Genomic DNA, 13,092 nt, shown 5'->3' on the forward strand with positions numbered 1-13,092 from the left:
CTAGTCATAGGGTTGGGTGGAGGTGGCTAAAGAGGAAGAGATGTTACATACACAGTTTTGCTTTGTTTTGTTTTGTTTTTTCAGGTTTCAAGGAACTGTGGAGAGCCAATCCAAAGGCCCTTGTACACTGACTTCATACATTACCAACAGGGTACATCACAACCAAAATATCCCCTAGGCTTCAATGGAAAACTCAGACAGTTGCAGAGGATTGGAGTGATGGAGATGTTGTGAATTCCCTTCTAGCCTTTCTGCTGCCTCAATTCTCATGTGGAAATGGGGAGCTAGATCTCAGCCCTTAGAATCCATCATTGCAATGACTCAAGAGGAAGGGTTAGAATGCATCCTCTTCATTTTATTCCTGGTCAGCTTTCAGAACTACTTCTTTCACTTCATTAAGTCACATGCGTCCATTCTTCCATCCAGTCATGCACTGATCAGACACAGTGTGATACTTAGACGTGAAGAAGAAAGAGGGAAGCAGCTCTCACGAGAGAGGCAGCAGAAGTAGACAGTTGGGTTAGTAACACACAATTTCACAGGTCAGAAGTGCAACAAGGGCCACTAGAAGCAAGCAGAGATATTCTGCCCATTATACCTACAGCACAAACATCCGAGAAATAATTCTGTGTCATAGGTAGGTACCACCGCTCTCTGTCTCCTCCCCAGTGCTCGTGTCTCCAGTGGATTCCCACACACCAGGTAGGACTGATGAGGGAGCCTGGAGACTCCGCCCTCCTCCGCAGCTCGACAGCCTCTGGTTGCTCTTCCCTCCATTCTGATCCAGAGCTTTTTCCGCTTTGTATTCTGGTTCTCAGGGTGGTGAGACTCCTGAGAAATTCCAAATGGCATCAAACAGATGATCAGCAGTTGGTAGCAGATGCCAGAGGGTGGAGCCTGTCCATGTAGCTCTTTGGGCTTCCTCACATCATGGCGCTGAGTTTTCTGAGTGAGCCTTTCAGGGCAATGAGCCTCAAAACCCTCACTTTGTCTTAGTTGCTGAGGCCCCACTGCCTAAGGCTGATTTCATGAGAAAGCCCAGGGTCAGTGACAGGGGAGCACAGAGGGGCAGCACACACTAACGTCAACATGGCTGCTCATGGCTGCCTCCAGATCTTTCACCTGGACCTCCTTTTTCATGGACAATGTCTTCCTAGTTGGTCTCGGCTTATCTCACTGCTTCAGGGAACTCCCAGATCTGAGGACTTCCAAGTGCTGTTTGTTGACCAGACACACCTGGACTTCTCATGATCTCTTCCTCCCTGGCCAGCAGCCATTCCAAGCATCATGTAGCTCATTCATCTGAAGCCTTCTCTTTCTCCCCCAACCCTAGGGCTTCTCAGGAACCTTCTTTTATTCTTCATGTCCCACATGCAAACTAGGTCCCAGCTCTGCCTCCAAGAATATATCCTGAATTCACCATGCCTCACCAGTACCACTGCCCAAGTCTAACACCATCTGTCTAACTCTTGCTCCCTAACTAGCTTCCCTGGGCTCGAGGCCAATCCTCCATCACCAGTGACCCACACAGCAGCCAAAGTCCTCCTGTGGTTGAGTCAGCCATGACCCACAGGTTTAGAACTCAGAAGTGTATCCAAGTCATATCTAAACTTGAACCCACGGCTGCTTCATGACCTCATGACATGACCCCAGCCTTCCTCCTCCGAATCCTTCCTCCGCTAACTCCCTTTACTCGCTCTGCTTCTTTCATCACTTTTGGTCTGTCCTCAGACAATGAATTCATCCCCATCGTGTCTCCCGACTTGATCTTCTTGGTTTCTTCTTCCCAGACCTCTCCTTCTCCAGATGTCACATTCTGCCTCAGGGCTCAGGTACCAGTTCAATGGCTCCCTTATCAGAACTATCTGCCTTGAAGTTGGCTAAGGAGCTTGCTACCGATAGTGACTTTACAATGTTACCTTTAGCTTATCTCCATCTGCCATTTACAGTTCAGCTAGGTATTTATGTCCTGACTTTCCTCTCAGAGAGCAGACTCAGTAGGTCTGGGAGATTGCTATAGCCGCAGCGTGAGACATCAGGCATGTGGTAGGCCCTTCATAAAGCTCTGTCACCTGGCTCTTAATGGCAATGATGAGAGCTAAGAATATTTCACAATATTCGCCACACGAAAGCGGACTTCAGATCCTCTCTGTCCCCCGAGGGCTGTGTGGTTCACCCACACTACCTAACTGGAAATGACAGCTGCCCTCTCATCAAGGGATGAGCAAGACAAAGGTCACTGGAGTTGAAGAGATCAACAAATTTTGCTGTTGTTTTTACTGAGGTTTGAACCAGGAAGAAGCTACACCAATAAAGCTATGCCTCCAGCTTTCTTAGCTTTAGTTGTTTTGAGACTCAATCCTCATATTTATTTTCAGCCAGTCTGGGTGCTGATTCACCTATTTATGCCTTTTGCATGGTGGAGATGACAGATGAATGCCACTAGACACAGTATTTGGGGTTGAGATGAGATCTCTCAAGCTATCTACATGAGCTGGCCGGAACCTCAGCTGCCCTCATAGTTCAGGTGCTAGGTATGAGCCTCCAGACTCAGCTAGTCTACTGGTTTGTGAACATTGCTGCTTCTCTCACTGAATTTTCCTCATGGATGCACAAGTGTCTGTTTGCCCCGGTCTGCAATGAGAAGACAGAAAGCTCAGGAAGTCACAGAATAAAAGTAACACAGCAGGACTAGAGCCCATGTCATTCTGCTCATCCAGTTCTGCCTGGCCTCCGGGCGCCCTGTTCTCAACCTCACACTTGGCTGTGAAAGGGAATGCATGCCGCTTTCCTCATTCATCTGGCCTTGGCCTCTCCTGGCCTCAGGTTTCCCACCGGTGAACTGAGTGGTCTGGACAGAGCCTCTAGCCCCAGTGAGGCTAAAACTAGTTCATACAACATTCCTGGAGTGTCTCTCTGCCTTTTCTGAGTCACGTGCGGCAGGAAACAAAACCCACACTGGAAGGACATAGGCTAGGGGAAAGAACACGAGGTCCGAGGGTGCCCCGTGAGTGTCTAACCCACCGGGCCTGTCCCGAGCCATGCAGCCGGCTTTCCCTCACTTTCCCACAGGAGCACATGGCTTCCGTGTGAGCTCATGGTGGTGAGCAGTGGGGACACCACAGACCAGCTCAGATTTCTCCAGCACGTTGTCCAGCCATGGGAAGGAAAGGGCTTCTCCCTTTTCATCCAGCGCGGTCCCTGCCCAGGCTTGCTGGGAAGAGGCAATCTCCCTGAGCTGGCGACTGGGGAGAGCTATCGTAGACCCCAGCCCAGGGGTGCCCTGGAGGAGGGAAGAGCCCTTTGCCGGGGGGGGGGGGGGGGGAGGAGGGGGGTAGGTGGGCGGGGTACAGGAGGGGCGCCCCTTAGCTCCTGACCTCAGCCAGACCAGACCCATCCTCTTCCCTCCCAAACTGCACTCAATCTGCGGACACTCGATTCCTAATGATAATTAGATTCTCAGTTAGTCATTGTGTCCATATAGTTGTTGTTGATTGAGACAGGGCCTCATTGTGTGGCCCAGGGTGGCTCAAACTCAATCCTCCTTTCTCTGTCTCCCATTCGGTGGGATTACAGGGATGTAACACCATCCGTGCTTTTTATGGATTTGAAGTAAGGGACTGACAGTAGCCACACTTCAATTGCAGGCCAATGGAGGGCGGCACAGCTGGAGGGACGGGATGCCAGCAGGGAGCTGCAGGGGTGACTGGTTTGCTCCACCTACAGGCTTGTTTTCTACAACCCCCACCAGCCAGGCCTCCCTGTGAACCCAGGCTGGCTAAGTCCATGCACTGCAGAACCCAGCTGGACTGTCCCTTCACCCAGCACCCAGCACCGCTGGAAGCTGAGTGCTTCCCAATTCTCACCACTGTTCCCCTAACTGCACGTCAACAGAATCAGAACTTTCCCTCACTTAGAAAAACAACTTCAGCCTGCCTGCAAGATTTGTAAGAGCAACTTCTAAAGTTGCCTTTGAAGCACTGAGCCAACCCCTGAGGGACTGGGGGCACGGCGGGGGGGAGGGGGTCTGAGGATTCTCAGAAAACAGTGTCTTTCTTGCCTGTCCTAAGACAACATTCTTTGAGCTCCCATTCCTCTCCTCTCCCCTCCAGGCAAGACACCTGGGGAAGGAATGGTAAGGTCCCAAAAGGTCTGCCTGAAGCTCCTCAGTGGACTGTGGGTAGTAAATGGCTACTGGGTTTCTGGGAGAAGGCCCAGGGAGAAGCTTTGAGCAGCAAAGCCACACTAATTACAATTATAGGTATTATAGTAGCCATAGAATTAAACACTATGTCACATTATATAAAAATTTAACCCTTGAGGAACTTCAGAGGTTTGGTGGGGTGTGGACTCCTCCACCAAGGGGAAGCCCTGGTAGGTAACACAATGGACCTGCTTTGGGCTCAGAAAGGCCTGATTTCAAACCAGATCCCAAGCTGCTAGAGAAGGGGAAATCTGGGAACAACAAATCAGTGGTGGGAGACTGCTGTCAGGAATCACAGCAGAACCCCATGCTCGCTGACACACAGCCATGTTGATGTTCTTCAGAGAATATTGAAAGCAATAAAGCATGTCTTGGCCATGATGTGAAGTTGAAAAGTGGCAGGAAGTTGGGCCGTGGAGTCTCAAGTTTCTAGAACAAAAAGTTAGGGAACGTCCATCTCAATAAACCAACTAGGCACGAAGGACACATCTGCCATCCCAGCTACGTGGGAAGCAGAGGTAGGAGAAGCATGGTCTGTGTCAAAAAATAAAATAAAATAAAATAACTGAAAGCCAAAAGGCCTGTGGATATGGTTCAAATGGCTGAATGCCTACCTCAAAAGTACAAGACCCTGAATTCAAACCTCAGTACCACCAAAAAGAAAAATAAAGCAAAAGTAACATTCTTTCAGGTTTTAAATGTGAGTGTTTGTGTGCTGTGTGTGGGTAAGTAATCTAGCCATAGGTCTAGAAACATGCTAGAAATTACGCAAACGTATATAACAGATATCCTTGAGAATATTCTCTATGCACTTTTGATTTCCTTCTCTAATGAGTGCATGTGATACACAGATGTGCTTTAAAATATCTAGAACTGTACATATGCTTTTACATATACAAAAGTTAATATTAAAAACAGTCACCATTTACCTAATTAGCCAGGCTCTTCAGGAATGTTCTAGTCCTTTCTGGTCAATTACTCATGTTAGTCATTACCACTGAGGAAACTGGAGGACGGAGTACCTTATCTGAAGACAGCAGAGCTGCCTTCTTTGGGTAGCAGAGCTCCATTTCCCTCTGGGCCTCTTCCCTTCAGACTCAGGATATCTGCTCCCAGCCCCAAGCACCCTCAGACTCCAGGAGCTTGAGGCTTGCAGAGGGAGTGTGGAGAGATGAGCCCTACTTTCCCATTGAACTCACGCTGTGACATCTGCCAGGCCACCATGGATCAGCTGTTCCTTCTGAGGTCAAGTTTTCTGAAATTCAGAAGAGAAGAGAAACACAAGAAAGCAGTTTTATCTAACCTAGATCTGGGAGAGAAGACGGGCTGCATTGTGTCCGTGGTAGGCACATCTCGGGAAGGCTGCCCAAGCAGAATCAAAGCTGCCCCAATAGGCAAAAAGATCAGGTGCTGGCCGGGTCAGGGGTGGTCGGTGTCCTCAGTTGCCCTCACCAAGGAAGGGGCTATTGTTCACTTGGGGAGTCAGGAAGCTCAGAGGTACAAGGTTTTCTGGACAGTGAGTCTAATCCCTCAATTCACAGAACAACCAGTAAGTCCAACAGGGAAGGAACAGCCCAGAATTGCAGAGAAACAGTGAGTGAGAGGCTGCAGTGCTCAGGCCCAAAACAAGGAGACCCGTGTCTCATGGTGCTATGGCAGCAGACACCAGGAAATGGCGGTAGGCGAAGGGCACAGACATGGCCCCGCATGCGCACTGGAAAAGACCTGTTCCATCATTTCCCAGCCAGATGGCCCTGCATGCTCTGCCAACACCGAGCACAGACCACAGCACTGGTCGTCCCATCTAGACAGAAACTCCAAAACTGATTTTTGTATTCCCAGCTCCCTTTTTCAGTCTCTACTCAATCCCCATTTGTCCATCTACTCATCTACTTACTCAAAATGCCATCTATCCTTCCATCCATCTATCTTCCATCCACCCATCCTTTTGTCCATCTACCTGCCATCCATCCATCTATCCATCCACCGATCCACCCATCCATCCACCCATTTATCTATCCAACCATATGTTCACCCATCTGTCCTTCCATCTGTCTATCCATCTGTCCATCAGCCAGCCAGCCAGCCACTCATTATCTATTTACCTATCCATCCATCTATCCAACCTCCATTCTCCCACACATCTACCCTTCGTCTCCATCCATCCATTCAGACATTAAGTCCCCAAATTTATTTGTATTTTTAATTCTTTACTATGCTGGTAATGGGGGTCTAGCTCTCATTTAGCTTTCTCGATTTCCACTTGACCTCCACTCCTGCATTATGCTGATTAATTGAAGATTGAAGAGTGTCAGAGACTTTTTGTCCAGACTAGCTTCAATCTGTGATCCTCAAATCTCAGCCTCCTCAGTAGATTCACAGGCATGACCCTCCAGATCCTTGCTATCTTTTTTAATTTTTGTTTTGGTCATTTATGCTTTCTCTTTCTTCTCTGCTCCATATTTATCTCCTTATCTGTGTTCTTATAATTACTTCACTGAACAAGAACCAGACCCAGACCTAGAATGGTAAACACACGGATGAATGAAGCCATGCTTCTGTCCCTAAACTGTACAACATCTTTGAAAGAATTGATGATATATCCAAGTGATTGCTCCATACTTTGGGCACGTATGTTCCATGGTGACTGTCATTTGACATCTCCTGGGAAGTGGACTGGGCTTTGGGAGGCTCCTGGGCAAGGAAACCCTGGGCATGGCAAGGCCTGGGGGATTTCAGAAAGCAGAGCAAGAGCGGGGTGTCGCCTGCAGCCCTGCTTTTCACACCAGTGCTGAACTCACCTCTGTTACTGTATTCTCCGGGGACCTGGACCTTCACTGGCTGTTCCTAGACTGTGTCTGGAGCTGAGCATAGCCCCGGTATCTGATGATGCAGTGTCTATGCTCCTGCCCTCTGCTCACTCTCTCTAGCTGTGCTCCCACTTCTCTGTGTGTCCCTGGGTCTATCCATCACCCAGGGAAGACGGATGTGGAGAGCCCACCAGCCTTTCCCTTGCTTCCAGCCCCTCTCCCCATCTTGCCTGCCCATCCACTTTCCCAGGTCTTCCCTCATTATGTACCCTTACCAGGGCACAGGAGTTTACCTGACACCTGGAGGGTGGACCCACTTCTGTCCTGATGCCCCCCTTCCCATGTCAAGCCCCCAGCCCACCTCCTGCCTCAGGTGTCTGGCATCCCAGTCACCTATCACACCCCACTTCCAAACCCTACCCAGCAAGGGGCTCCTGACCACACTCCAGCTGCCAAAGCTCTCCTAGACACCTTCTGCCCTCACGGCAATCTCGTAGAACATTCTAGAAGGTCCACCCACATGCCCCTGCTGTTGATACCACCCTGAGAAGGACAGCATCTTCCTTTGCAATAGGAGAGGTAACTGGAGAACTTGATCTCCCCACGTGTTCTCCCTTCCTTTCATCCCTACCCCACCCTACCCTGCCCTCTGCTCTTCCTTCTAGAAGGGAAGGAATGCCTTCTTTCCACCTCGCTGAACTCTGCCCCTCCATTTCAGCTTCCTCTATCCACAAGCTCCCAGAAACTGTGCCCCATACCCTTCTCCCATCCCAGACTGATGGGAAAGTTCCCTCTTCTCTTCCCATAATTCACTGGATGCCTAAGGACTGTCCTGTGATTAACCTTAGCATCCTGGGTGCTCTGAGCTTGACAGATGAGAATGTCTGTCCCTACAGCCCTATGCAAGGCTAGAAATTTGGGGCACATGATTTACTTTCTCTGCATCTCTTGCATTTAAAATGAAGCCATTCATCCTTTGTGGGCTCTTCATGGCCTACCGAGGTTTCTCACCCTGGCACGTAGAAAGCCACGAGGAGAAATTGTGTGTGGACTTACCATGTGCCCACACATTCTGCTGGAGCTTGTCCCTTTGTTTATCTCTCTACATCCCCACTGGGCCAATGTAGGCCTGCATTTCTGTTCATTACGCAGACACTGGCTGAGTAAAATTGACTTCCTTCTTGGGGCAGGACCAGAGGATGGATGTGGGCGGGCTTCTGGGTCCCAGCCATCAGACAAGGGAACATTGCTCCAGCAAGATGACAGCCATGTATCCCCCCATTTACAGAGCTCGAGGGATCACCTAGCTCCCCCAGACCCCAACTCCAGAGAGCAACACAGCTCTGCAAAGGAAACGGCAACCTGGTCCAAACTTCCCAGACGGTCTTGGCAGAAGCCTCTAAGCTGTAGAAATGTCTGACAGTCACCACCTCCCAAGTGTGCAAAACTCAGAAGCCCTCGCCAGACTCGAGTTCATGTCCACTTACAGCAAGCTGACCAGCCGTATCCACATAAGAGGCGTGTGCTCACAGCCCGCCACAGCCCGCTCACACTTGCCCCACAGTCCTAGTGGAATCACAGACCCGCAAACCACTTCATCTCACCTCCCCAAAGCTAGCCCATACTTCAGGGTCAGAGTCAAGCTTCACACGGCCTGGGGACTTGAAGGGACAAGGCCAGCACCCTGTCCTGCCCTGCCTCTCACAGATGCTCAGAGCTTCTGGGCGTTTGAGGATGCGAATGTGAGGCTGAGCTGTGACTGTGTGGGCTATAGACAAGGTATGTAGTGTTCTCTCTCTCTCTCTGTCTCTCTCTGTCTCTCTGTCTCTCTCTCTCTCTCTCTCTCTCTCTCTCTCTCTCTCTCTCTCTCTCTCTCTCTCTCTCTCTCTCTCTCTCTCTCTCGGCAGTTATAGGGTCTTGGGATCATGGTTTACAGTTCCAAGCATTGAGCAGTGCCAAAAGTTCCTGGTGGTTCCAACCTAGTTTTGTGTCAAATGAAAGGATTAAAGGGTGTGACCTCCATTCCCTCTGCGTCATCCACGACACTGAGCTGGACTAACTCCTCCGAAATCCATATCTTCAAACTCTAACTCCTGGAACCCAAGGACCTGGAAACAGGCAGCTTTCTGGGGGAAGCTCTGGTAAAATGAGGCCCTAAGGCTAACTTGTCCTCCCAAGTGGTTGGATTCCTTGTGAAATGAAGCTACCACACAGGCAGAGAAAGGACCTGCAAACCGAGGAGAGAGGCGCAGACAACGTCAGCCCTGTGACACCCAGCCACTCCGTGACACACGTACTTTCTGTCACAACCACAAGCTGTAGGGTCCTCAGCTAAGCAGCCCCTTTTTGAGTCCTTCTTCCCTATGTGATTGCCCTGAGCCTCAGTTTACTTTCATGAGTCTCAAGCTCCTTGACTGAAAGTGGGTATCTTCCTGTGATTATGAATAACCTGTGGACATGAATGTGACTGGAATGTGGGAAATTGCTCCCCAGCTTTGGCTCCTCTTTTCCCTTCCCTTCTGGTGAACAATTTCTAATGTCTTCTTTTTTGTGTGCCTGGGTAGAAAGCAGGGCACAGCTGGACCCCAGCTGGTTTGAACTTCCACCAACTGAACGGCACTTTGGATGCGTCCAGTTTAGGGGTATTACAAACCTCCCTGCACAAGGCTTTGTGGAAACATGAGTCACTTTCCTTCTTTATCCTCCTCCTCATCCTCATCCTCCCTTCCTGTTTTCTTCTTCCTCTTCTTTTTATCTCTTCCTCCTTCTTCCGTTGCTTCCTTCTCTTCCTCTGTCTCCTTTCTCCTTAGCAAGTGCTTCTCTGCTTCATTTTATTATTTTTTTTCTTTTATGTGCTGGTACTGAGGCTTAAACTCGGTGCTTCTCCCTCTATTAGGGTCATGATCTATCCCTTGAGCCATACCTTCACTTTTAGCTTTTTGCTGGTTAACTGAAGACACGAGTCTCACAGACATTTCTGCTCAGGATATTTTTGAACCTCACTTCTCAGATCTCAGAATCCTGAGCAGCTAGAATTAGAGGTGTGAGCCATGGGCGCTGAGCTTCTTCCTCTTCACTCTTGTGACATGTTGTCCTGGGGTGTGAGAGTAGTTGAGGTCTACTGGATTTTCCACCTACAATTAGTTGTGATGCACACGCAGCTCTCCTCTTAAGTTTCCTGGGGCCGTTCAGTCCTCTCTTCAGGGCATGTAAGATGCCTGCACTTGGACCCATGCATATATCTGTACAAATAAGGAACATAACTATGTGTGCCTTCAGTGCACACCCAGGGTGGTGGCTGGTTGCTTTTAACGGCTGGACTTTATTCCTAAGATGACTTCTCCCATCAGAGGCATTGTGTAGTTTCTCTCCCTTCTTCCAGCTGCTTGTTATTAGCACAAGTCACACCTGCATGAGTGGCATTTCATGTCGCCCCTCTCTGGGCCCCAGAAAAATATCCAAGGGCACTGTCACAGGAAAGCAGCACGGGCCATAGCTGTGCCCTGCATGATCCACTGGGACGTGCTGGCCTGTGGTCAGCCTGCTGCCAGCCTGTGTGCCCTTGGCTTACACCAGGCCGGGCAGGCTGGGCAGTTCTCACATCTTCACTGAGTCTCTGGGAAAGACAGTCTTCGAAGGATATGACTTTAAAGAGGTAATTGTTTCCTGACTCCTCTGCAGTTGACAAACAAGACCACCATGAGAGACACCCACGTTTGTTCCCCGTAGAGAGTTTGGAGAACTGGGAACAGCGTGGAGCGTCTCGTGTTTACAGTGCTTTTCTTCTCGGCTCAAACACATGACCAGGAGGAGATCCAGACAATGGATGTCGACAGAGACATGTGTGCCTACTGCACAGCGTCTTCTAAGCCACATCTGGACCACACCTGGATGCCTAGTCTGGGGTCTGTAGGATAAAGCGGCAGACTGGAATCACTTGAGCAGGGGATGATGTTGAATCCCCCCCCCACCTGGAGGTAGAAGAGACTTTGCACTTGAGTTTCTCTCTCACAATTTTTCTATCCCAGCTGGAATGTTTGGCCCTCCACTTAGTCAAATCTCAAGAATTTTCTTGCCTTTCCCTTCCTCCCCTTCTCTGCGTCTCACTCTATCCAATCATAGCACGCTGATGAGGCCAGCAAACCGCAGACTGGAACCAGGCCAGCCTGCCAGGCCTCGCATTCCAGCTTGCCACCCACTAGATGAGTGGCTGTGGACAAGTTACTTAAGCCCCCTGTGCTTCACGTATCATCCCTTGCCTGCCAAACAACAATGGTAACTGTACGGCGAGGACTAAAAGGTTGTTCTAAAACAGAAGAGATGGTCACAGAGCAGGAACTTAGAATATAGCTGGCACACAGGCATTACCATGACAAGTGGGGTTGACAGTCTTTACCTCCACCTGCTTAGAAGAGGCAAGAGACTGGAAGACAGGTATAGTTTAGTGTGGGGAAGTAAGACTGCAGAGTGTGAGCACATGACACAGTAGCACAAACACTGAGAACTATTGTGTGAAGTAAGGTCTGCACTGGAACACAGAGGATGATAAGGCACTGGAGTCAGTCCTGGGGCTCGTATAAGGTGAGCTGGATCATTCAGGTCAACTTGGCCAAGGATGGGAACTACAACACCCAGAATCCCTCTCTCTGATATGGTGTCACATCCTCTTTCCCCATAGAGGACTTGTAGGAGACTTTCAGGGTGGTTGTAAAGATGACGCTAAGACCCTAGGGCAGAATAAGACCTGCAACACCTGATGAGAAGTTGGACAAGGGTAAAAGGAACATGGTATGGGAACCAGCCGATCAACCATAACTCCTGGCTGCTAACAGGATATTTTGATTCCTTAGTGCAAGTGATTTTGAGAGGTCAGTACACTCCCTGACACTTAGCCCAAAAAGTAAGCCAGGAGTACAGAGTTGCCAGGATGTTCTTTCTGCCCCTTGCTGGAATAGGGTCTTTATACACCCAGCTGCCATCCCTGCCCCAGCCTGGACCCCAATGAGGAGCCTCCTTCTCCAGCTCCATTTTGAGACACACAGGGGAGGGGTCTCTGCTGTGACCATCGCTCAGGCTGGGGATCATGATGGAAGGTCCTTCTCTAGCCTGCCTCCCTGATCCCCTTCCTAGCGATGATGGGGTATGCTTCATTAACTCTCTGGATAGAGAGACAGGCACTGATTGGTGACTGCTCTCAGGCCCCGCCCCCTCCTGTCTTCCAGATCTTCATTGCCCCCTCCCATGCTTGTGTGAGTCCCCCTTACCCCTGCCAGGGAAGAGGCTCCTTTGATATCAGAATCTGCTGCACCTGGAACCCAGTGCTTCCTGAATGCTTACCTCAGCTCTTGGTGTCTCTGTGAATCCTGAGGGCCGCAGGTACCTGGGAAGACAGCATCCCTGGGAAGAATCCAGAAGGACAAATGTAGGTATAAGGATGAAGGGCTTCCAGGGAGGCAGGCCTGGTGCGGCAGAGGAGCAGCCTGGATGCAGGCTTGGGGACACTTGTCTCCCACATCTAGAAACCACAGTGCAGGCCCCGCTTACCTGCCTTTCCTTGAGCGGAGAAAAGGAGTTGTTCACAAACAGGGCTAACATGCTTTCAAAAGAAAGTCATATCATGTGGGCCTCCTCCTCTTCACCCCACAGTCACTTCCAGGAAGAGATCTCTGGGAGCAAGAGCAAGGGCTGGGCTCCAGTAATACGCCCCAGCTCAGCACCCACCAGACCCCAGTAGTAACCCCTCTCCCAGGAGGCAGCCAATTACTAATGGGGAGACTGGAGCTCGCAGGAAAAAAGGGGCCTCCCTCAGATGAGAGAGCTTGCCTATCTCCAAATTAGGCCTTCGTTTGCTATTTATTCCTTCATTTAACCAGGCCAGACTAACCCCAAACATCTTGATTCTCTCCCTTCGCATGGCAGGTGAGAAGCTAATGTTTTAGCATCTTCCACCTGTGGTGAGAGCTGAGTGCCTGCCCAAGTCAGTCATGGCTCAAGGACCAAGTGGCAGGGAAGTGGGGGACTCAGTGACCTCCTCTAACTCCAGGGAAGACCTTAGGAGAAGCACAAAGGACGTCACCT

The sequence above is a fragment of the Megascapheus bottae genome, chromosome 9 (assembly GCF_031878675.1).
Source record: "Megascapheus bottae isolate mThoBot1 chromosome 9, mThoBot2.hap1, whole genome shotgun sequence".
In the NCBI taxonomy this organism is placed as follows: Eukaryota; Metazoa; Chordata; class Mammalia; order Rodentia; family Geomyidae; genus Megascapheus; species Megascapheus bottae.